The sequence below is a fragment of the Pipistrellus hanaki genome, assembly GCF_964339955.1.
Source record: "Pipistrellus hanaki genome assembly, chromosome: 10".
Classification (NCBI taxonomy): Eukaryota; Metazoa; Chordata; class Mammalia; order Chiroptera; family Vespertilionidae; genus Pipistrellus; species Pipistrellus hanaki.
Genome location: NC_140512.1, coordinates 49450417 through 49476842, shown reverse-complemented (window position 1 = coordinate 49476842; position 26426 = coordinate 49450417). Strand labels below are relative to the sequence as shown.

At 40.6% G+C, this 26426-nt stretch overlaps 1 protein-coding gene across 1 annotated transcript in view; it reads right to left on the bottom strand.

Annotated features, from left to right (window-relative positions):
• Positions 1-24182, bottom strand: part of PTN (pleiotrophin) — an 87456-nt gene extending 63274 nt beyond the window's left edge. The window contains exon 1 of the mRNA XM_084896795.1: positions 23982-24182. The gene's annotated coding sequence lies outside the window, so the exon portion shown is untranslated. The remainder of the gene's footprint in view (positions 1-23981) is intronic.
• Between the last annotated feature and the right edge of the window lie 2244 nt (positions 24183-26426).

Sequence of the window (26426 nt, the reverse complement as noted above, 5' to 3'; positions counted from 1 at the left end):
TGGGGAATCTTACTGGCTTTGGAACTTTACTGACTTCCTTTTCCTCTAGCCCAGCAACTTCAGAATATTCCAGTCCCATGTCATCACATGCAGTGATGGGTAACCATGAGATTCTTCTCTGCTTACCTCTGTATTTTATAGGACCTTCTTAAATTAATGCCTTAATTAAATACAGGGAAATAATTATATGTAGGGCAGTCAATATGTAAATAGTGCTGCCTTGCAGGGTATTGCTATATTTTATTTTTAAATATTTTTATTGGTTTTTAGAGAGAGGAGGGAGAGGAAGAGAAAAAGACACTTCGATGAGAGAGAAACATCAATTGGCTGACTCCTGCACACCCCCTCTAGGGGACCAAGCCCACAACCCATGTGCCCTGACCAGGAATTGAACCAGCAAACTTTTGGTGCAAGGGATGATGCCCAACCGAGTCAGACTGGCCAGGGCTTTTGTGATTTTATATATATATTTAGAGAGAGAGAGAGAGAGAGAGAGAGAGAGAGAGAGAGAGAGAGAGACATAGTTCCTTCCTGAAATAGTTTACAGTCTTTGTAGGAAGAAGACACATCAGTGAGAGGCTGAGTGACTCGGGACATGTGAGTATGTACCCTGGGAGCTCAAGGAGTGCATGGTCAGGTCCCAGATAAGATGGACTTGAACCTTTCTTCACAAGAAGCAATCTAATGGCAGAGAGCCCACTGGAGATAGAGCAAAATGGATGAAGAATTTCAGTACCTTGTCACTCCCATGCTGGCCCAGGGAAGAATTCCAGCAATTCCAGAGATTTCAAAGACTAGGAAAGGCAGGTAGAATTCCACAGATGCCTTTATGTAGCATTTTATCATATGTGGCTCCTCATGGAATACTTGTATATCCTTCAGCTCATTATGTAGGATTTAAAAAAACACATGGCAGACTCTAAGTTTAATTGTGTCCCCAGCTTTCTCAAAGACCTGACACATATGAATGAACAAATGGCCACGGGCTTTTTCTGAATCGTGTGCTACCCCTCCTCCATCATTCAGAGTGTTTGCTGTCATTCACCGTGAGGTCACCGTGAGGTTATAGACCGTGTAGAGTTCGGAGTCAAACAAAGGAGTTCATATCTAGCTTTTGCTAGTTACTATTTGATGACTCGTGAAATCTATGTAACCTTTCTGAGACCTGTCTCCTTAGTTTTGAAAAGGAACAATAATATTTCACATGAAATAAGATATACGAAAGCAATAAGCATAGAACTTAGCACAGAATTAACTTCTTTCCCACCAGCACCAAAGCTTCCTTGTTTGTTCTGTTTTTGTCTTAATTTTTATAACCAGTGTCATTTGTCTCTCCCTTTTTACATTCCTAAAGGGAGAATCTTTCTGATCCAGCCCCCTACCTATCTACAGATGTCCCCAAAACGTGTACACACTTTATCAGCTGATAGCTTAATTGATGTTTCTTTCTTTTCAGACAGACTAAACTTTGAACAAAGGAAGGTCATCCTAAAATGCTACTGGAAGTTTGAAAACACAGTTGAAATACAAACACAGCCTTTATAATTATTCAAAGTGTGTAAACCTTTGAAAAACACCCTATATTTTCATCAGTCTACCCCACTAATACCCATGCAATGTATGCCTACTGATTTGCATAACAGCTCATGACTTGACTTCTCTAGTGTTACACACACTTGCCTTCAAGTCTCACCTACTAACCCAAAGACTTGTGCAGTTTGTTTAACAATTCTTAACCTCTGATTTTTCATCGGTAAAATGGAATTAATTAGCTTCCATGCCTTGTAGAATTGTTGTGAGGATTAACTAAAGTCATATACACAAAGAATTTACCAGAGTTTCTGGCTGGAAAATAAAAACACTAGAAGTTACAAACCTTGTTCCTCTCCCGCTTCAGTCTCCAGGGAGGCCATACTTTAATAACTCTAACCTGAGGGGGTTTTTTCTGAGTATTCCCTTAAAATTTTGAATCAGGACACTGCAAGGGGCTGAGAGCAAACATCCCCCACGTTTCAGTGAGACAGCAGTGTTCCTCCCACAGCTCGGGGTTCTTTTTTTGGCTGCTCAACTTCCTCTGTAGTCATTGAAATGGAAACTCAGAATCTCTCCCCTGGAGGGTTTTGTTTTCCATTTCATCAGAATCTGACTGAGATCTCAGCCTGTCTCTGGGTATCCACAAAGGGTATTCAAACCTGCACAGATGAGGACAAACTGCCAAGACTTCAGGCCCTGTCCCCGTCCACCCCCTCCGTTCCCCCCCCCTCCCCCGTCCCCCCAGGCTGGGCAGTCAGTCAGCCTGCCCCACTTCACCACCCGCCCCCAGCCTCTCACAGCTTTGCTAAAGAATCCATTGACATTACATTTTTCTACATTTAAGCTAGTTCAAAGAGTCAAAGGAAAAGGTGAGACAGCCTAGGTCATTTTTTCAGCCCACGCTCAATACCACTGCCCTCCATGATATGTCCTCTGCATACATATTTATGAATCCACATGTCTATGTTCCCAGGACATTGTAAAAGGTGGAAAACAAATCCCTCCCTCTTCCTAGCTCTGAAATCTCCTTGCACTCTGCATGTGTGCTCAGTATATGCTTGTTGGCTTAGGATACAAATATATGCATTTATATTTAAATGACATCCATTGAGCATTCTCCATTTTTATACTATTGTTATTACTGTTATTGTAATTACTGTTATTATTTCAAGCCATGGGGGAATAAAATAGTCTACTTTTTTTCTTTTCCTACTCATCTGTCAATTCACATACATACTCTCAAATGAACCCTTTTCCAAGCTCACACTCACTCCTCACTTCACCTGATAAAAAGAGTAAGAGCCACACGTGGCATATAAAATCTTCCTTTAAAGCAGAACATTTTAGTGTTGAACTTAAAATGCAGACTATATATTCTAACTAGCCTATTCATGGTATTTAATTATAAATGGATCATTTCACACTTCTGGGAAATTTGGCAGTGCTGTTTTTCTGTTAGACTTCACTACCCACCTGTCCTCATATTCATAAATATTATTTATGATCAAGATTAGAACATGTCTGCTCTATCTAAAATGTGAAGCTATCATTGGGAGAAATAAAGAAAATATATCTGGAAGATAGGATTTAAAAAGCTAACATGCTAATGTGAGGAATATTATAGAAAAAATATAAGCTGGGCACTGAATAGAGAAAAATAAGTAAATTTTTATGACATTGTGGGGATTTTTTCAAGTTGGCATTGCTTTCTCTTGATTTTCTGACATTAGCTTGCCAATTGGATTTCCTTCCTAATAGCAGTAGCTTTCCACAGACCAGCACTCTGGCCTCTCTGGTCCTGAAGTTCCTTGTCAACCTGCCCACAGGAGACCACTTACTCCTCCTCTTCAGGTATCTTGCAGCTTACTCGTCTTGCAGAGCAAGCTGGGGCCCTCTGTGTTATAACTCCTGGCTTTCCTTTTCCCAGACTCAAAGTGAGTTCTGAGGTGAGCTGTTGTGGCTTGATAATGAGTATTCATCGATGCACTTTGTGTCCACAAGTGTCCCATTCAGAGCATCCAAGCTAATGTAAGCTAAGGAAATAACCAGACAGCTGGTAAACCTCCTTTGCTCTGGCCAATCTTGTTCTGATGCTCCAGGTGGTGTAAATTATATAACCCATGCACAGCTAAACAAGCAAAGCTCCAAGTTCTTCACTCTCTCCTCCAAACTCTGAGATTAATACCACTTATCAAACTGGCGGCAAGGCAGACTTTCTACTGGCTCAGGGTTTGGCTAAGAACAAAGAGATGTTTGTTTTGTGAGAAGACAATCCTTTATACCAAATATGGCTTGGATTTCTGTTTGGCTTTAAAATAGTTTTTAACCAAATACTTTTATACAGACTTTTCTCTCTCTCTCTCTCCATATACAATTGATTTTAATACCTATAACCTGAGAGAGATATTATATATATAAATATATGTGTGTGTGTGTGATCTATATCTTTATATGTAGAAAAATACCTTATATACAAGAAATATATTTATATAGCATATCACTTCCTTTCCATATTTTTACATTTCATATTTCACTATCTTTGTTCATGCCCACATGCTAACTATAAAATTTACATGGCTATAGTGGCAATATTTATCTTGTTATTACGGTAGTAGTGTTCAATATTTATGTCAAGTTCTTAGATGATAGGTAATAAAAGATATTTTATATGTGGATTTTTAATTTATCTATAAGTATTATTTTTGCTAGATATTAACTAAAGCTTGTGGATCTTTTCAAGGTTTCCTCTTCTTGTCCAAACACAGTTTAATATTCATTTCTCAGTGGCCCTATGACAATAACAGGCTTTGGAATTCAAACATATGAGCCCAGTTAAATATATGTAATCAGTAGAAATAAATATTGTTTAATGCTTAAGTTATTGAAAAAGAGTTATTATAGTCTTGAGTTCTGATTCTATTTATAAATGTATTAAATTTTTTATTTGTTTTATTTAAAATAGGCCATTTTTTAACTAGGGTAAGTAAAATGCTATGGTTAATGTTAATAACTTTAATTGTCATAAGTATATTACGCTACACAATAAGGAGATTAAATTTAACTATTGAAATTCTTTAATCCCTTTCAGGGGCCAGAACCTGTTCGGCAGGAGCTCCATAGGCCTTTCCTAGCGTCCTCCTTCCTGAGCCATCTCTCCTTCCCTGGCACATTCTCCATCTAATAGTCCTGCTTTAGATCCTTATAACTCTTGTTTTTTCACTTACAGAGAATGAAAACTCAATAAAAGTAAGTGCCTTTTATGCATCCACCCCTGTGATGTGGGGCTTAGCAGAATAGTATGTGGGCATGCTATAAATATTTGATGAGTGAGAAAATGGATGGTGACCCACCTATTAGAATGCCCCAAATCCAGAAAAGTGACACCACGAAATGCTGACAAGGATGTGGAGCAATAGGAACTCTCACTGATTATAGTCAAGGCCTATGTAGGGGAATATAGGACATCTCTTAGTTTTGCTATGAACCTAAAACTGTTCTTTAAAAAAATAGAAAAAAAAAGACTTTTAAATTCATCATCTGATTTTAGTACCAGTGAGGAAAAAGTACATTGAGTGGAACTATTTTATCATAGGAATTAAAACTTGCTTATTTTCAGTATTGTTCATGTGCTGGAAAAATAAAAATAAAACAGACGTACACACACACACACGAAAAGGAGTTCTCAAACATTATTGCATATAAAAACAGGCCTGTTTTAAAATGAACATCCCTAAACCCTCACCTAAAGGCTCTGATTTCATAGGTGGACCGGGAACTTTAACAGCCCCATGAGATTCAAACACAGGTGGACTGTTCTTGAAGAATCAGTACTCAAGAACTGAACAAGCCAAAGTTTGAAGCCACAGAATCCATACATAGGAAGACATAATACCAACTTTTCTTTGATTTTTTTAAATGAAATTCTTCCACAGACTATGAAAATCCCCAGAAATATGCTATGAGGTAGATAAGGCAATCATCATTCTTTCTTCTTGGAATGAAATCTCCATTCTCAGAGTCTTCTTATTCACATATGTATAAAGGTCAATAATATTCAACAGAGCTCATACAATTGTTCTGAGAATAAACTAAGACATTCTAAAGCAATGTGTAAATAAAATTAATACATGGTTGTTCGCTGTTAGTTTAGTATAGAAAAACCTAAACAGAGTATGATTTTTTTTTTTTCATATCAACTAGATCACCTGTAGATAAAGAGTCTTACTTATATTATCACAAGCTTATCTTAGTAGAAGCTTACTCATTGGTCAAAAGAACAAAAATCAGCAAACCCTCCATAAATCATAAAATTTCACCCTCCGGGCCACAAATTCCCTGTACCAGAACTTGTAGACTGAACTGTAATCTGGAACAAGATTAAATACAATATATTTTGGGCTTAAAAGGCTTTCTTAGAAATCCTCTTGTCCCCAGGACTTATCTGATTCATGATTGAATTGGAGATTGGAAACTAAATAATTTTGACTTCCTGAGCTTTCTTTTCTCTTAGCAAAGCTGCAAAAACAATTTTTACAGAAGGAAAATAAAAATGAGCCCTTTACCTCTGCCAAAAGGGAAAAAAGAGTTTCTGTGTCCCATCAAGGCATGAGAAGGAGGTGCCTACTGGGGACAACATAGAAGGAAGCCAACCACCTAATAAAATACCCTCCCAGGACCAGAACCCTTTCAGCAAAAGAAACACACTCCCCAGCACCTGATTTTTTTCTCCACATATTTTAATCCATATTTGGTGAGTCCTCGCAATCACTCTAGTACTGAGTTTCATGAGGAGCTACTTTTTCCACTGGCTGCAGAAGGAAGGACTCTCATTGGAGCAAAGAAAACTGAGCTGTTTCGAGGAAAGAGCGGGCATCTCAGTGTGGGACATCAATGTTCATCCAAAACGCAGCTACTCAAGTTACAGAAGGTTCTCAAAGGCCCACTGAACTCTTTTGGAAAATGTGGCTTCAGCCATTCCATTCGCATGTGCAATGCCAGGACCTGAAGCCTCCAAGGAATTATTAAAGTAAGAAGCAGAGTAATAAAAATTATTCCCAGAAAATAAATCTGTTAACAGCTTCTTACCTCATTCTAGCCAAAGTATGTTGCAAGAGCTCCTGGGGAGGAAAGTATAGTAATGAGCAGGGAATTTGAGTTTTCAAGGAAGCCTGGTCACCCCTGACCAAATGCTGCATGTCTGAGGCTCCTTCTTATCAAAGGGCGCCCCAGACATTGAGCTTGCCCACAAAGTCAGAGATACCTGAGAAGCCTGGGTCCAGCCAAGGCTCAGTTCTGAAGATAATCCTCTCTCTCCACAATTCTTTAGGCTCAGAACACTCACCTCTTCCCCAATCAGCTTTCTCTAAGCTTCTTCTATCAGTGGCACTAGTATGCCTCCAAACTCCGCTTCAACCTCTCATTTTTCACTCACTCTTCATGGACCCAGCTTCCACTCTAATGTACAGACTTCAGATAGCTTTAATTTTCCTTGACAGCATTTCCAGAAAGAATTCCTTCTAAGTATCTACTTTTACTGAGGCATTTGAATTTTTTCTTTCTTCCTTCCCTTCCTCTTTCCTCCTTCCTTCCTTTCTTTCTTTCTTTCTTTCTTTCTTTCTTTCTTTCTTTCTTTCTTTCTTTCTTTCTTTCTTTCTTTCTTTCTTTCTCTCTTTCTCTTTCTTTCTCTCTCTCTCTCTCTCTCTCTCTCTCCCTCTCTCTCTCTCTCTCTCTCTCTCTCCCTCCCTCCCTCCCTCCCTCCCTCCCTCCCTCCCTCTCTCTCTCTCTCTCTCTCTCTCTCTCTCTCTCTCTCTCTCTCTCTCTTCACTAAAGCATTTGAAATTTATGCCCTTCCTTTCTTCCTTCCTTCCTTCCTTCCTTCCTTCCTTCCTTCCTTCCTTCCTTCCTTCCTTCCTTCCTCCTTTGTTCTTATACAAAATATTAGGTTAAGAACTCCATAGTTAAGTAGGGAAGATAAAGTCATTTAAAAAAACCATTTTATGACAAGAATAAAATCAGGATTCACAGCATTGACTCTACACAGAATTCCTCCCTTCTCCCCTATATTCTTCAATCTTTAAACACAAGTCAGGAGACATTTCCTCCTGGAAGTCTTCCCTGAATCCACCCCCAGCTGAATTGGGTGTCTCCCCGAGGGGCTTTCAAAACTACAAATCTAGATTATTGCCTGGACACTGTACTGATTCGCTTTGTATGTGCCTTTTCCCCAACTAGACTGTAAGAGTTGTAGACAATGTCTTCATTTCTATATCCCTAATACTTAACATAGAGCCCAGCATATTGTGTTCATTGTATATTTTGAATGAATAAAAAATTTATCAAAGAAAAAATCATAGAGAGCTGTGGAACAGAAAAAGGAATGAGTACTCAATTTAACTACGAGAATAAAGACAATTTTTATGGAGGATTTTGTATTTAAGCAAAGCACTGAAGCAGGAATAGGAATTCTAGAATTTGAAAAGATCAAGGGCTTGGGAAAGAGGGGTGGTACTCAGAGAGCTTACCTAACTGATTCTCCCCCATCCTGTTACTTTTCTAAAAATAGTCTTTCTCATAATCTACCAAGTTTTTCCTTTCCTTCCTTGCTTCTGGAGAACCTTCAATGACTTAAAATGATGCAATTCAAGCAGAGTAGTTTACACTTCAAAGGACTGTATTATTTCCCAACACTTTTTCTAGTCCTTACTTTTTTTCTAATGATAACTTTCATTCTCTGACTACCCACGCTCTGCACAAATCTGGCCCATCTGCTCTCTGACAGGCACCCCACACCCCATATCTTGATTTTTATCATCTCCTTGGGGTTCTCCTCTCTCCATCCCTCCCCTGGGGTGCTTTCCCTGCCTTCCTGCCATGTATAAAACAACTCTGTCTTTGAAAATCCTACCCCTCAATAGAGTGTCCCTTTTCACTCAGACCAGAATGCCTTCTTCTCTAGAACTTGATGGGACCATTCATTTACCAATTAATCATATGCTATGTTGTATGGTTTTCCAACTACAAGTCCACTTTGTCCCTCTAGTGAGGATCCACATCAGGTACCCATTGGCTAAGACAATGGTGGGGTCTTTTGTCTCAGACAAGTATTCTAGAGAATAAGAACTCTCAATAAATGAAGCATTCCTCTGAGGATGTCTGAGGTGTCTAGATATCTGAGGTGTCCTGCCTACACTCCCCCAGCTCCCTTTTCAGACATTTTATTATTCAGCTACCAGTTGATGAATATTCACAATAGATAGAAGATTTCATTTAATAATAAAAAACAAAATTCTATTATCAGTTTGTCTGTTAGAAATCACTAACTTTGCCTATGTTATAAAAAATTCCAACTTCCATATTTTTCATAATTGATAGAATTATTGTCATAGTTATTTTTACTTCTTCCATGCAGACGAAGTAATGATGTTTATTCATTGTGTGACTAGCCTTTTAAGATGCATCCCTTTCATTGTGTTTACCCTAGATCTTATAATCACCGTGCTCCTTCATGCTTTCCAGCCTCCCAGTCTTTGCCCCTTATCAAACCACATCAATATCAGTCCTAAGCCTTAATTATAAAAGACATCTAGAGGAATGGAAGTTCAACACTTCAGAAAAGGAGTGAAGTCGTCATGCACAACAGGTTGTGGATATGAAGAATCCATTACCTACTCTTCCCCAGCCTCTTCCATCCGTGCCCCACGACTGGATGTCCAACCTTGGCAGTGAATGCTTTCCAATGGGAAACTGTAGCAAGATTTCCCCCCCATTCTTTTGTCCTTAGTGTGTGTTCAGTTGCACTGGAGCTCGTTGCTAATCAAAGCCAGAGACTCTCATACACAAACAAACAGGGTTTGCATTGCAGCCTTCCCAGAGTTAGAGCACAGCAGCCCAACAAAAAATTTAGTCAGGTGATAGCAGGCTGGACAAACAGACAGGACATCTCCAAGACACTCTCCTGCCTATACCCCCCCAGCTCCCTTTTAAGCACAGGCTGATTGAAGGACCAGGCCAGGCAAACCAATATTTGAGATAACAATGGAGAATGAAACAACATACAATAGTATGCAATCAAAGAGTCTAACAATAGGATTCTGTGTGCAAGAGAGGGTATACTGCTGGGCAGTGGCTAGGAAGAAGAAGAGAACACTGAACCAAAATATCTTCAAATTCTCATGGGGCCCTTCTCTTGGAATAAGGGGGTGGAGGCAGAAGAGCATCATGCCTAAGAGATTGGTGGTTAGAAATATTAAGACTACAATACCTGTTCTCTCTCACACCAGTCTGTGATTCTGGACAAGTTACTTAACCACTCAGAGACCAAATTTCCTCATTTTTAAACTAAGAATAAAAATTATCTTTACCCTATGGGGTTGTTGGGGAGCATTAATAAATATTAGGTATTATTATTAAAGTTCATGAATGACGCTCATAAAAGAAAAAAGAGGAAATAATTAAAAAAAAAAAAAAGAAAGCAAAGTCCTCAGCTTCTAGAAGTAGCAATGTAGAGAGCTGGAGGCTCCTCCCTGATCCTAAGAACTTCATCAGAGATGCTGGCAGGTTCTGAGCTCTGACTTATCACCATGTGTCCCAGGGCACATCAAGGGAAGCTAGGAATGCCAATGTCCAACATGAAGCATGTCTACATACAATAAATAGCAGAAGGCAGGACTCTGGGTGTCTGAACATTGATAACAGAAATATCTCTGAGTATAAAGGAGAAAGCAGAAAAGCCGAAGATGCAAAAACAAACAAACAAACACACAAATACACACCAAAAACTTGTTCATGTCACAACATTTGGCTTGGGCAGCCAGTTAATATTAAATCTTTCCAGGAATGGCGGCAAGGAGGCTGGGTAGATGAGGGAAAGAGTAGAAACTAGGTAAAAGTTATCCTAATTCTATGCAACAACAAACATGAATTGAGCACCTCCTGTGTGCCAGGTACTATTTGGGTAGTGGTAAAGTGAAAGAACTGGAAACAATTAACTAGCAGCAGAGTAGAGACAATGAGGTCTGTAGCAAGATACATGCTAGTGAAACTCAGAATTACAATAGCGACTCCCTTTATGTAGAAAGGACCCATGATCCAAGATGATTTAGCAATTGAGTTATCTTCATTTGGAGACCTCCAAATGGAAATTATATCTGTCAGATGCTATCTGGAGGAATTTATTATAATATCTGCAAATTTGCTTCAGAAAACACCAGTCAATATTTCCATACTTTATCCTTTTTTTAAATATATTTTACTGATTTTTTACAGAGAGGAAGGGAGAGAGAGTTAGAAACATCGATGAGAAACATCAATCAGCTGCCTCCTGCACACCCCCTACTGGGGATCTGCCCACAACCAAAGTACATGCCCTTGACCAAAATCGAACCTTGAGTCTGGAGGCAGACGCTCTATCCCCTGAGCCAAACTGGTTAGGGCCATACTTTTTAGATGTACCATAATGTCCCTCAGTTGCACATGGTGCTCCACACTGGGTATTTCCTCATCCTCATTTTAGTAAAAGTCAAATTTATCTGTTGGGCCACTGTCCCATAGTTTCTCTATTTCCATCCTCTAGGAGAATTTTGTTACTTGCTCCTCAAAACCTTACTAAATAGTCTACACTCCATTGCCACATTTCTCACCCTCTCAGTTCAGATGTCCTTTCTGAAGGTCTAAAGGACATTCAGTCTCATTATAACATTGTAAGTCATAATAAGTAGAAATATATGCACATTCTCCAGCAACAAAGTGTGATTTTGCCTAAATTTCACCAAGAACAGAGACAAGATAATCCCATGTCATGTCAGATGAGACTGAAATCCATTCCCTTTGGAGGAAAATAATCTCTGACACGTAGGCTACTCTTCCTCACCAAAGAAACATTAAATCGCCTTATGAAGAGTAGTGACAACACCATGCCCTGTTCTGTTCCTATTGATGGATTTGGACTTCAGACAAGGAAAAGGTCAATTTGAGATAGGAGGAAGACAGAGGATAATATTAGTTCTTCAAAATAAAGTAGAACTTGTTATTAGAAATGTCCAAACCTAACGTTTTTCTGATTTAAACAAGATACTTGATGTGATACTTGGCAGCTTGTAAATGGATGTCACGGTAGAAAACTAACCCAGGAAGCTCACTGGCATTTCATGCATCAAAACCTTAAACCCAGAGAGATGCTGTTGTGCTCCAGCTCTTGAAAAGGAACTTCTCAGTCTCCTTGATCCCATTTGCTCACCTTCTTCCCCTGTCAAGAGTGGGGAAGACATGGATGGAAACAATGAGTTACAGGGAGTTCCTATTCTGTCCAGGAACTTTTCCCTGGACAACTGATACTGTTTTGTCTTCAAAGGCTTCCCCTGAGAAGGACAAGAAGGAGCCAGGGTTGCTTCACACAGCTGACTGACCTCATGTCATTATTATTCCAAGAGGCCTCTAGAGCCCAGGAGATCTGGAAAGCAAACAAGACAAATCCACCCCAGAGAAATCTCCTAACAAACCCCATCAGAGCCATCTGGGCCCAAAGGACTCAAAGTTCATTCACAGTGAAGGAAACTGCCATGCTACCTAAGACAATTTACTGTGAGGTCCGAGTTCCTCTCCTTAAGCATAGGGGTTCTTTCTAGCAGATTGTTGGATGTTTTCCCTAAGGTTCAAGTGTTCTACTCTTCCTTTTGTCTTCTTGGTTCTGCTGCCTTTGAAGCTGACCACCCTCATTGGAACTTCTTGCAAGAGAAGACCATCGCTGGATGAGACGTTTGAAACCAACAGTTAGCTTGCTTTGAGAAAATGTGGATCTCGTTAGAGAGAAATTGGTAGAAATTCACCTCTCTCTACCCACGTATTGCTGCTGGACTTTTGATCTATTTCTCCAAACCACAGTTCTTTATGACAGCCTTGAAGCACAGTTCAAATCCCCATATATCACACAGCAGAGGGCAAGCTCTGTGACCCCTAACCACCAGACTGAATCAACTATTTAAAAAGGCTCAAAACCAGTTAGGCTCATGTTAGTGGGAATCCCAATACTGGCCTAGATGATAACAGCATTTAACTTGCTTCATGCCTCCTCTACGAATAGGAATGCAGTTGTCAGACCCAGATTTGATCTCACTTTAAACTAGAGCCAATTTGTACACTAGTCATTCCAGATAAAAACAGAGCAAATAAATAACTCCCCAAAGGGTTCCAAGCCCTGGAGGGACATGAATCAAAGGGGTCTGCTGCTCCCATAGTTTGCCCACCTGTAGTGTATTGGGGCCAGTCTTCTTAGCTCAGAGCAGCTCAGAGGGTCCCCCGGCTCCTGGGACCTGCTAATGGGGTTAGCTTGGGCCCGGGTGGGTTCTGACAGCTGGGGCTTCCCTGGGGAGACTTTTACCCCCTGATATGCATCTGGAAGGGTCCTCAAGGCTAGGATGGAGGATGTTTACTCAGCTTGATTTTCAGTTGGCATAAGCAAAGTTCCCCAGGATTATCTGTTCCCATCTAAACACCACAGCCTTTGCTGGGACAAAGATCTTTTTTGTTTGCTTCATGGGATTATGTTTGCTTTCACTTTTCTCTTTCCAACTTTTTTATGAATCCACAATATTAATTTGCTAAACTTTTATTTCAATGATTTAAATGTACCCCTGTCAAGCAAAATAAATGGACTTCCCTTCTTTAGTGGCCACTTTAATAGAAAAAAAAAATGGCATACTTTAACATGTGTACAGCTATAAAAATATAGCATGCATCAATTATCATGTTGACTTGAAAAGTATTCAAACAACTAATTTTTAAAGTTACATCAGAAGAACTGTATATCAGAATGTGAATAGTGGTGCCTATTTTGAGAAGGATTATAAGTGAGTTTTTCCTACTTCATAATTTTTTAAATATACGAATATCTTGTGCCATGAACACACATTTTTTTTAGAATGAGATAAAATAATGTTTATATTTGTGTTTTCTAATAACAAACATAATCATGAGGAAAGCCTTTTCATTATTATTTACATGACTAAAATTATCTTTCACAAGTCTGACAGGTAATGATCTATTATAGAAGATTTCTGCATATTGCCAGAGACACTGAATTTAATAGTTAAATGTATATCATAACCAAGGACAGAAGATGGGCGGAGGCATCATTTTATTGTTTCAAAATTTAAATACCTACATCTGTTAGAATAATTTAATAAACTAACTGCTTTCTTTCCTATAGCAGCTTCAAGCTTCCTCATCTGAACCAGTGGGGCTATATCGAAAAAATATGGTTCACACAGAAGCAACATTTTTTGTGGAAAATATCTTTTAGAGAACTAAATGGATTCTGGCATGAGTCTCCAAGGCTGCAGTGCGTTTTTTAATTTTAATTTAAGATTCAACTTCTAGTTTACCAGGGTCACCCCATCTGGCCAGCTGGCACATGCCCAGTGGAACCTCTTTCATACTCTGCTCAGAAATGAAGACCAGAGTATGTTAAAGACAGACTCTGCATGTTAAAACCTCAAAGATAATTCTCCGCATTAGGAGCAATAGTCCCATAGCTAGGTTTAGAAAAGGCCCTATTTGGAAGGCCATTATGAAAATAGGGTTTTAAAGTTTTGTATGGTCTCCAGTTATTTAGCTTGAGTCAAGATTTTCCATTACCTAAGTTGGCTACTAAGATAAGCTCTTACTGATTAAATATGAACTCTGAGACAAAAAGCTCTGGCTCCTTTTCTGCTGCCCATGTCCCCCAGGAAGTCACATAGAAAGATGACAGCTGCTCCACTTCCATTAGAGTTTGAAGAGGACAAACAAAGGGAGTAAGATGTTTATACCCTAAATAAGAGGACACTCTAGCACAGAAAAAAACATTGCATTACATCTATTTAATATTATGAAGGAAATTTCCTAAACACTTCTCACTTTGTTTTAAGGCAAATTAAGAAGGCAGCATTTAGATCACTTGCACACTCTCCAGCAAAAGGCTCTAGCGGAAGCACTGATAAAGAACCTGTGTCCGCACCTTGCAAGGGGCTAATTAGAGGACATATGGTTCTGTCCAAAACATCCATGGAGACATCTGGCCCACGCCAACAGGTCCTCGGCATTTGGTCCTTGACCTGTGCCATTGCCATAGACTACCAAGGCAAAAAGGATTGTTACTGGCAATACACCCGCTACACAAGTTTTTATTGGACCACTAAAACATGATAGTATTTATTAAGTATTAATCCTGTAAACCAAAAGTATCGGTAAATATTATGAGCTATTTAAGCTGAGGGGTGTTTTCTAAGAGTGTACATTCTGGACAAGACCAAATATCAAGAAGCATTTGGAGTGGACCAAAGTCCTACAAGGAAGGCGACGCTTACTCTTAAGGCACTTCAGTTGAGTCAACAACAATTCAGATGGTGACTGCAAATTTATTTTACAAAATAATCAAACGTTGTAAATATTGTCAGACATGAAGATATAGGTGTGAGAATCTTTTGCATATAACAAGACGTGTCACTGTCCATAACCCTCGTTGTTTTTATTAAGCTATTGGATTTTGTGATTGGAGAGTTCTGATCTCTCTTTCATTCTCTCAAGTTTGTTGGACCAAATACCAGTAGCTGGTTACTCAAAGTTAGGTCCCCAGGCCAGCAGCATTGTCATCAGGAACTTGTTAGAAATTCAGACTCTTGCCCTGGCCAGTGTGGCTCAATTGGCTGGGCATCATCTTGTGCACTAAATGGTTGCTGGTTCCATTCCTGGTCAGGGCACATGCCCAAGTTTCAGGCTCAATCCCCAGTAGGGGGCAGTGCAGGAGGCAGCTAATCGATGTTTCACTCTCACATCAATGTTTTTCTCTCTCCCCCTTTCCCTTCCTCTTTCTTTTCAATTATTTGTAATTAATTAATTAATTTATTGATTGATTAAGGCATTACATGTGTCCTTATTCCCACATTACCCCCTTATCCCCCCCGCCCCAATCATGCCCTCATCCCCCCTGTTGTCTGTGTCCATTGTTTAGGCTTATATGCATGCATACAAGTCCCTTGGTTGATCTAAAAATCAATTAAATGTTTTTTAAAGAAAAGAAATTCAGACTCTTAAAAGTCTACAGGAGACATAATGAATCAGAAACTGCATGTTAGCAAGATCTCCAGGTGACTGATAGGCACATCAAGGTGTGAGAATCACAAATATAGTATAAACAAGGTGCTGCTAAATCCCCCGTAAAGACCTAAATTTAGTGAAAACACCAACTGAAAATACCAACTCTCAGGAAGAACTATAATATATTATTTTGTGAAAGGTCCTTTTTAGGATTGTGGAGTTACTTCTTTTTTCATTATGATTCAGATTTCCTTTTCTTCACACCTGTCACACATCTTTCCTCCTACTCAAACTTACCTTCCAGCACCTCAGGCAATCTCTGGTGTCCTGAGAAAATGACAATGACAAGCAGCAGAATTGGGGAAAGAAAAAGATATAACTGGCCCCACTGACTTTATTAACAATAACCACATTTACTATAACAGGTTATGGTTTACAATCACAGCGTTGTCACCGTTTACCTTTAACATCAACCTGTGAGGTAGGCAACGCAGGTGATATCATCAGCATCATCGCCATCTTACAGCTGACAATCCTGAGGTTCTAGAAGATTCAGTGACATACTCTGCATCCCACACCAAACAACAGGAATAAATGCTTGTTCCTGCATCCAAACTTGACCCTTAGTTACTTAGAGAACCAGCTGGGCACAAGAAACAAAAGGCAGTGAAGGAGGGAGAGTGAGGTGGACTGTCATCAGGTGCTTTGTCACCATAATCATCCTCAACAAACACTCTTTAGCAATCAGACTCTGGGATCACTATTTCACATTCATTTCTAAATTAATCTTCAGATCAATCCCGGAAGGATAGTACCAATGACCTCATTTGAGAGTTAAGAAACTTAAAGAAGCCTACACTATTTGCTGATGGTCACACAGCTAGTAAGAAGTGCAGCTGTAGCTTATACCTTGATTTCTTTGACCTGGAAATTCAAATATTTGCTTGTTAGGGCTAAAGTTTCAAATGCATCACCTGTGTCCTGATGTCGCATGTCCCGATTCTTGATTCCACCTCTCAACTCAGAACCTCTGGGGATGGGCCCTAGGCATCTGGATGCTAAGACATGATGCTGGTTATTCTGATCAACACTGAAGATAGGAAGCACTAGGTTATTTGGGCTCTTACTTTACAAACATAAGAATTTAGTTTTGATGTGAGAGGCAACTGGAACATAAAATTAATTAGCCAAAGAAAGAGATGGCAGTATATCATAGAGGAGAAGAAAATACCCAATCTAATAATTTTAAGACCTTCGTTTTAATGGCATTTAATGGGCTCATCTTAACCTTTTTAAGGTTATGTGTCCTTATCGATTTTTTAAAAATCTTGCTCAGCCTACCTAAGTAGATTGTTGCAAAAATATGAGAAAATAAATGTGAAACGTACTGAAAAGCAAATGTGTCTTTTTAAAATATGTTTTTATTGATTTCAGGGAGAGGAGGGGAGGAGAGAAAAACATCAATGATTAGAGAGAATCATTAATTGACTGCTTCTTGCATTCCCCTTAATGGGGATTGAGCCCTGACTGAGTGTCTAACCATGATCTCCTGGTTCATGGATCGATGCTCAACCACTGCACAACACCAGTCAGGCTAAAAAGCAAATGTTTTATAGTCATATGGGAGCTATGATGAAAATGCACCAGGTGATCAGTCTAGCAAGCTTTGAATTATATGGTTTGCTAAAGAGGTAGATTTCTCTTTCCAAACTGGAGATAGCATGAGTCAGAGACCACACAAGGTTTGGAGCCTTTAAGGTAAAGGAGATGGAGTATGATTAGGAAGACACTCCAGAGAACCGGCAGGTATGTACTCGTATGGTCTTTGGAATGAAGGAGACAAAGAAAAGAGAGCTGGACAGGTTTCTTCTAGATGTGTGAGACTGCAAATGGGGGTGCTCGTGTTCAAACAGGAAATTGGCACCAGGTGATATTTAGGAAGATTAGGTATGAAGACAGAGAGTCAAAGGGGGCAAAAAAAAGTCAGGGGAAGAGGGGCAAAAACACAATGGTCTTCAGAGTCATTTATTTATTTTTTCACTCAAATGTCAGGCATTTGGGGGGTATTTCAAGGGTCCTTTTCTAGATATTCTAGGGTTCTTGAGATGAACCTGCCTTCAAGAGGTGCATAGTGTGGGTGGGGCAGAGCCAGTGGTAAGGGTGAGTAAAAGGTGTGTTGTTCCAATGTCAACATGCTGGGAAAGCAGGAGCTGAAGTTACTGGAAGGGGTGAGTAGAAGCTGGTAACAGAAGGGGAGAATTAGAGCGCCACCTAGAGGGAGAATTTGTTGGGAAAACCTTCCCTGGGAGTCTTCCACCTCCAGCTCCTTTATAGTTTCATCCAAATCCCACAGCTCAAGCTGGAGGACTTGTGTTCTTTTCCTCTGTGTCTATATTTTCACTGAAGAACAGTCATCTCATGTCGGGTACAATTTTCCTGAAAAGGATATCTAAGAGCCAAGTGTCATGCCTTTAAAATTATGTTTATTCTAAATAACTCAGACTGAATTCTTAAGATGTCACTTTCAATCATTTATTTTTCTGTTCTCTTATGCGGCAACTGTGAAATGAAAACATGAAGGAATGAAGAATTCAACTGCTCACCCAGAATAAATCACATGAAAGCAGCAAAAAGACAGTGATGCTTTTGGAAATAGATATTATCACCATTTCCATTTAGCCATGTGAGAGTTACTTCCCCTTTTCTCATAAAAATGTTTCTTTGTAATCTTTTTGTCACTAGAACTGCTTAGGATAAAAATCTTGTGGGCACATACTTTGCCATAGCTTTTCTTCATTTGTGTTTTAATTTTATTATTCACATGTATACTAAGAGACAGCCAAGTTGCTTAAAGGCATATTGATTTATCTTCCTATACCCTGCCACACAACCTGACATATAATCGGGCAGTCAATACCTGTAGGTGTTGTTAGGGATAAGAATAAAATAACAAGAGATCTTTTATTGCAATCTCCTTCCCCAAATAGGCCATTGCTCAAAGCATTGCCTTCAGTATTTATTTAAAAAATAATGAAAAATGTGAGACCCAAAACAAATAGAGAATGGCAAGATCTGGAAAGTCAAAGAGAGTCCTGATCAACAATGAAGCATGGGGGTAGGGGGTGGACAGGGGAGGAGGAAGTGAAGGGAGGGGAGAGGAAGGGGTAGAGAGAGGGAGAAAACAAAAATATTTGGAAATAAATGTCCATATTTGGAAGTTGAAGTGGTGGGAAAGGAAAAAATAAAGATGAGAGGAATGGCCAATGGAGTTGGAAAGAAAAATAAGATAAAAATAATATGCCAAGGAGGTTAAGAAGGCACGTGAGCAGCCAATAGGCTATATGACAAGGGAAAGAAAGAAATGCAAAAAGCCATTGGTTTGATAAAATGTATGTAACTTTTAAAGTGCTTCTTTCAGAGATGGATTTTCTTTGTTTGAGATATTTTTTAAATAAATTTCCAATAAAGGATTTCACAAGTTAGCACCATTTACCAAACACCAAGTGTTTAGAATTGTAAAACTGTGAGCCTTAGGGAAAAGAAACTGGGACTTACTGGTAAGTATTTCCTAAATATACCACATGCCCAGCACAATATAAGACATCCTGCACCTACATAATAAATATTGTTTATTATTAAACTGACCTGCCATTGTAGCAAGAAACATTGTGTGGTTGAGGTGGGGCCTGGGGGAATGTGATGGGGGTGAGCAATTCTGGTTCCACCCCTTCGCTGCCGTTGAGAAGCAGAGAAGAGAATACAGTCAATATTTATTATAGTGTTGAAAGTATAAGCTGATCTTAGCCAGGGTCTGCGTCAATACGGACAAAAATCTATGGAGTCAAGATTCAACCTTGATGTCAATCTAGCGAGCAAATTTCAACCTTCCATGCATTCTAAGATATGGGCAACCACCCCTGATATGTGTGTACATAAATGGAGAGATGCCATCATGGGAAAGGAATTAGGCAAATCATTGTGGGGCTTGTTGGATGGGAAAATAATGGCAACTGGCTCAGAAAAAGGAGAAATGAGGGAGGGGCGGTAACAGGTAAGCATAAGAGTTGGAAGAAGTGGGAACATGTTGAGATACACACAGCATGCTATTTATGTTTTAAAATGATGTTTTGGGTTTCACTAAGTGCAAGTCTGAGAATTAAGAGCTCAAGTGTCAGTTGCTATGGCTCACTTCTTAAAGACCAAAATACAGGGGGGGGATTTTTTTTACTAAGTATAAAATTTAAGAATCTAAGGATTCTGCTTTTAATAAACTCATTATGATGATCTTTTTCTATGTGAAATGTTACTAAACCTACTGTGAAGAAATGGCTCCAAAACAAAGCCCAGTAGAATAAATTAAGTAAGTCCTTACAATTCAAGCAAATCCTTGCCTACCCTTAAGAATTAGGGATTTGTGATGGATGGGATCTCCATAATAAGTCCATAATATTCTCACAATTACGGTGTCCTCTGATAATGTTACAGTATAGCTGCCCTTTGAAACCACAGAAACGTTAACTTCTCATTTGCCAAATACTAAAATAGGGAGGGACAAAAGGCTTGTTATATTTGACAATTCAGAAAGATTGTATGACACCTGGAAAACTATGCCACGTACAAGCCTAGCATGAAATGTGTGGAAAAACGACCTCATGGATGGAAACTAGCATTGGCCAGAGACATCAAAAATGGAGAACATGGCCCAAATTCTACTGCAGCCAGTCGACTCTGGATGGAAAAAATGTAGGCCCAGCTCAGATAGAGAGGCTTCATAGCTGAATATTACGTTCCCCCAAGGCAATGGCAATGGCCTTGTGCCAAGAGCGGGCAGAATTCTTCTGACTGTTCATTAGAACAGCAGCCAAGGGAGACTCTGCATCCCAGCAATGAAGTGCAGGCGCTCAGAGAGCCCTGACTTGGCTGATGCTCCAGAGAGGACGGAGGTGCACGCAGGTGTTGAACCATGTTTGTTCACTGGGTGGTCTCAGTTTGGACAGTACCTTCAGGAGAGAATCAAGAACAACTCTCTTCATCATGATGTTATATAAAAAAGCTTAAGTGTTGGGAGAACTGGAATTTATATTCTGAATTCTGAATTCTGACTTCTGACCCTCAAGCTACAGTTGCCTTACTACAGACACCATTTTGAATAAGCCAAGGAAATTCAGTCTCCAGAAACAATTTTGAAGAGTAGCAAAATACCACATGGCTAATAGGACTATGTTCTGAATGCATATGAGAGTCATTTAAATGAGAAAGCAAGATTGAGTTAAATGAGATTCCTTCAAAGAGAAAAAAAAACACACATTGAAAATATTTAATTTCTAAAATTGATTTTATTAATAAGAGCAATTGAACTATTTGGGGACCTTATTTCTCTCCGGTTATTGCCAACAATCAGGTTTTGTGAAGATGCAAACCAGGCCATTGACTTTACTAGAGTTTTTTTGTTTTTGTGTGGTTTTTTAAGATCCATTATGCTAAGCAAAATAAGCCAGTCAGAGAAAAACAAGTATCACATGATCTCCCTCATATGTGGAATCTAATGAACAAAATAAACTGATGAACAAAATACATCCAGAGACATAGATGTATGGAACAGACTGTTGAATCTCAGGGGGTAGAGATCAACCAAAGAACTTGTACGCATATGTGCATAACCCATGGATACAGACAATAGGTGGGTGATGGCCTGAGATGATAGGGAGACTAGAAGAGGTCAATGGGGGAAGATGAGGGTCATATGTAATACCTTTAACAAAAAAAGATTTTTTTTAAAGCCCATTACATAAAAATGTGAAGATGGCAACATAGTACTCTTTATAAAGACCAAATAAGGTACATGGAAAATTTCAATAAATGAGTAAATGTATGACTCCAAATAGCATGGAAAGAAGTCTGGGAAATTATAGAGTTATGCATTATTATATTATACATGTTATACTATATATACTATGAAATACGTGTTATTTTTATTCTGTATAATACCTCATTTAAAAGGTAGGTAATAAAAAGTTACATATTAACAGCAGTTTCATTTCTCTCACAGCTGTAGCTTTGAAAATATAATGTGTCTGTGTCCACAAGTGAACGGCTGGAGTACAACACCTAGTGAGATGTACATGACTTCCGGTTGGCGGTCCTACGGAGGAGTCGCACTAAGTGAGGAGAAAAATGTTCTAAAGGGGAACTGGAAACAGCCGGCGAGCAAAGATCACTTTCTAAAGTTTTAAAATACAATTAGAGAACTCAAAGCACCCGCTTTCTTAAAGCATGGGATAAAGACATTTATTTATTTTTAAATAAAACAATTTTAAAAATCTCATCCCCTACTTTAAATGAAAAAGGACAAATATCACCACTCTGAAATGACTCATTTCCAAAAAAGGGGGAAAGAGAGAACATCCACTCTACTTCTCTTTGAATGTAACTGGATTAAAAAAGTTTTTTTTTTTCTTAAATGACTTGGTCTTTAAAATGCATAATTTACTGAAACAGAAGCATAATGGAGAAGGAAAGTGCAAGCTTGATTTATTTTCTGTGCTGGGAGACACTCCCATTACCTTGTGTATTTCCACACATCAATTCCCCCCAGATGGTCAAGGAGCTCAAAGGGGCTCCACTCTTCCTCAATCCCACCTTTGCCTGGGGTCATGGAGTTGCTTCAGGATGTTACTAGTTCAAAAGCTCTTCTTGGTAGTCCCTGAATCTCCTCCCAGGCCCTTCCCTCCAACACACACACACACAGAAGTTAAGAGGCCCATTAGCAGCCAATGGGCTATTTCTGTGCACACACAACGGTGCACACAAAATGCCTACTAAGATAAAAGATTCTCAAAGACCAGGACTTGGCTGTCCCTCACATTAGTCATTCTCCCCTCTCACCATCATTCCTCACCTCACAGGCCACTCCTTTTTACCCTAAAAATATTCCCAAATTTGCAAAGCTGTGTTAACAGAGATGTGTGTAAGTTAACAACAGAGTGTAGATAAACTCAGTGTGTGTTCTTGAGTTTATATGTCTGTGTGTGTTAAGGACAAAGGGGTGTGTGTGTATGAAGTGTTTTGTTTGGGGTGTGTGTGTGTGTGTGTGTGTGTGTGTGTGGAGTGTTTTGTTTGGGGTGTGTGTGTGTGTGTGTGTGTGAAGTGTTTTGTTTGGTGTGTGTGTGTGTGTGTGTGTGTGTTTTGTTTGGTGTGTGTGTGTGTGTGTGTGTGTGTGTGTGGAGTGTTTTGTTTGGGGGTGTGTGTGTGGAGTGTTTTGTTTGGGGTGTGTGTGTGTGTGTGTGTGAAGTGTTTTGTTTGGTGTGTGTGTGTGTGTGTGTGTGTGTGTGGAGTGTTTTGTTTGGGGTGTGTGTGTGTGTGTGTGTGTGTGTGTGGAGTGTTTTGTTTGGGGTGTGTGTGTGTGTGTGTGTGTGAAGTGTTTTGTTTGGTGTGTGTGTGTGTGTGTGTGTGTGTGTGTGGAGTGTTTTGTTTGGGGGTGTGTGTGTGGAGTGTTTTGTTTGGTGTGTGTGTGTGTGTGTGTGTGTGTGTGTGGAGTGTTTTGTTTGGGGGTGTGTGTGTGGAGTGTTTTGTTTGGGGTGTGTGTGTGTGTGTGTGTGTGAAGTGTTTTGTTTGGTGTGTGTGTGTGTGTGTGTGTGTGTGTGTATGTGAAGTGTTTTGTTTGGTGTGTGAAGTAGGGAAGGAGATACATTCGTCCATCGCTTTAAATTACTTTGTTAACTTATTAGAGACATCAACTCTGAAACTGAGAATCTGACAAATGGGTAATAAATAAATCCTAGCATTCCAATGAGAAATGGGGTGGAAGGTGTGTCTTTTAAACTTTGCCCTCAGCCTTTTCGAGGACCATGCCCTGCGTGGCGGGCAGGAGGGGGGTGCTGGATGCCGTGAGAGATGCTGGGTGCAGCGGGCACGAGGGACCTGGCACTGCGGGCCGAGAGTCCTCAGCAGCGGGCGATCGGGGACCAGCAGGACCGGCAGGAGGCCTGCGCCCCAGGTGCCTCGCGCTCTCAGCCTCTGCAGCCACAGACACACCTCCCGGGCAGGTTCACAAAGAGCAGAGCCCAGCGCTGTCCTCCCTCTGGGGGCAGGCGCGGTCCAGAGGCAGCGTGACATCACGGAGCCGCTCGCCCTCTGCTCATCTCGGGGGGGACCCCCTGACTCTTCTGACCCGACGCCCCCCCCCCAAAAAAAACACCCCTCAATCTGCCTCCGGAGCAAATCAATTTCAAAGCGCCCCCTGCCCTCCCCCGAAAGCCACTGAGGCAGCCTCTCTCCCCGTCTCCCCTCCATCCGCTGCGGGCGCCCCGGAAAGTGGCCGAAGGCGCAGGAGCCCCATCGGAGACCCCCAGGGGCATGGCGCGCCCTCTCCCACTTACTTTGAGTTGCAAACGTGCCGCCTGCGCGCGGGCTGCTTTGTTGCCAGGGGCGAGGTCCGGGCTCGAGATGCAGGTGCCGGCGGCTGCGGCGCGGGCTGCTCCCTCCAGGCTCTTCCTCCGCTGCTGCGCTCGGGCTGCCTCTGCTCCGCGCTGCCTTGGCGGGATTTTCGGACTGGAAGGCGGGGAACCTGATCCTGCTTTGGACTGGATTCCGCCCCGACAGGGAGGGAACGGAAGGGGGGCGGAGAGTGGGGGAGCGGCGCGGGCGGGGAGGGCGCCGGCCAGCTCCTCCCCCGGCGAGCTGATGGGGAAGCTTGTGAAGAGCGGGATTCTCCGGGGGCAGGCCCTCCCCGCGGGAGCACGCACCCCGGTTTGAACCCAGAGGCCAGAGGTGGAACCTGGCTTTGTGTGAACAGAGAGAGGCCCACACAGCATTTCTTTTCCCCAACTTTACCCACGACCTATTCGATCCTCAAGTAGGACATCTCAAATGCAGCACGGATGGCAATTTAGGTTCCAGTTTTGGTCCCAGTTTTGTTTTGTTTTTTGTTTTTGTTTTGTTTTGTTTTGTTTTTTAGAAAGAAAAAGCACAGTCTTCAAAATCAATCTCTTCATCCATTCCCTTCCCCCTCCCTCCTTTCCCCCCAGGCGCTGCCTACACACAGCGCTGGTTAACTTCACTGTCAGTCATGCCACCTGTGCTTCTTCAAATGTGCGAGTGCTTTTTTGCGCTTGTCACCAGGAGTGACAGATGTCTGAGAGTCCCCAATTAAATGCCATTTTTCCTTTAGGGGCTCTTTCCTTTTGGGGGGCTTCCTTGGCGCCTTCAGTGACCTGTTCAGCGACATGTCTTTGATACCCAGGAATTTAGGGGATGAATCCGTGTAGGTAAAACTCAGAGGCCGGGCTTCATGGCTTCCTGGGATTTCCATTGTGTTCAAATGAAAGAAGCTAAGGTAACAGCTGTAAGACTGTTTGAATAACATGACTATTGATGCTTTAGATGAGACCAAAGTGTTGTGTGAAACGGTCAAATATAAAAACAAGTTTACCCCCAGATATTCTAAAAAACTAATGTTGAGTTGCTCCTCCGCTTATCAGCTCTTGTTCATGGTCTTGCTCCATTTACTCCCTTTCAGCTGATCACTGGATGGTGTCCACCCCAAAGTGACTGAGGAATACACTTTCCAGCTCCCAAAGATCTGAGGTTACATCCTCCATGCAACTTGAAAAATATCTATTGTATTAAGTGGCTTCTATGATTCTTAAAATTTACAGAAACACAGATTTTAGTTAGGAGGCTGCAATAATCCACTGTACTTAGAACTATACTATACCTAAATCCAAAAAAAATAGAAATTGATTTGTAGCAAGTACTTGGTAGGGACTCTGGATTCTTATATTGACTGCAGTGGTAGACAAATGGCTCTGAGGAGGTGCCAGGTGCGGACAAAGACCTGTCTCTACAAGTAGGGCTTTAAGTCAATCAATCCTTTTTGTTTTGTTTTACATTTCAAAGAAATTTACTTACACATCTCCAGTCTACCCCATAACTACACTCTCCATACTCATGCCGCATACCACCCTCCAATGAAATAAATGAATAAAAAACTACTACCCTCCAATGAAATAAATGAATAAGGAACTCAGCTCTACAATTAGACTTCAGGCTGCCTGTTTCTCTTTTGTAGTTTTATTTATTCAATGAAGCAAAGTAATGTGTGTTTTCATCTAATCGTATTTGTATAAATTGTGGAGGAATGCACATTATCATTTTTTAAAATTATTTTTCCCAGGCCCTTTAACTGAGACTTCCCAATATTCACCATCAGTCCATAGAGATAAAGGTTAAAGGACATTAAACAGGTTAGTTATCCATTCTCTATTTCTTCCTAAACTTAAAATGTCTACAAATGTGACATGTTGCTACTAGTTATTATAGTGTGTATCTATCAGGGTGATAAAGTAAGCATGAGATGCCCATGATTTCCACTCCATTGCATGTGCTATCAAAAATAGGATCTTGCCCAGCTGGGCTCAGCGATTGAACATCGACCCAGGAACCAAGAGGTTACAAGTTCCATCCTCCATCAGGGTATATGCCCTGGTTGCAGACTCTGTCCCCAGACTCTGTCCCCAGTGGGGGGGAGGGGGAGGGTTTGCTGGAAACAGCTAATCAATGATTCTCTCCTCTCTCTCCCTCTCCCCCTACTGGTATCTAGTGGAGAGAGGCCAGGGATGCCACTAAACATCCTAAATGTAAAGGACAGGTCCTCTCCCCCAACAGCAACAAATAAAACACACAAATAATTATTTGGCCTGAAATGTTAATAGAGTTGAGATTTGTAAAGCCCTGACTAGCATTATTAACCACTGCATTTAAAAATATATATAAAGGAAGGTTAAAGAGAGATTTGTTTGTTTTTAAAGAAATCAAAATCTATG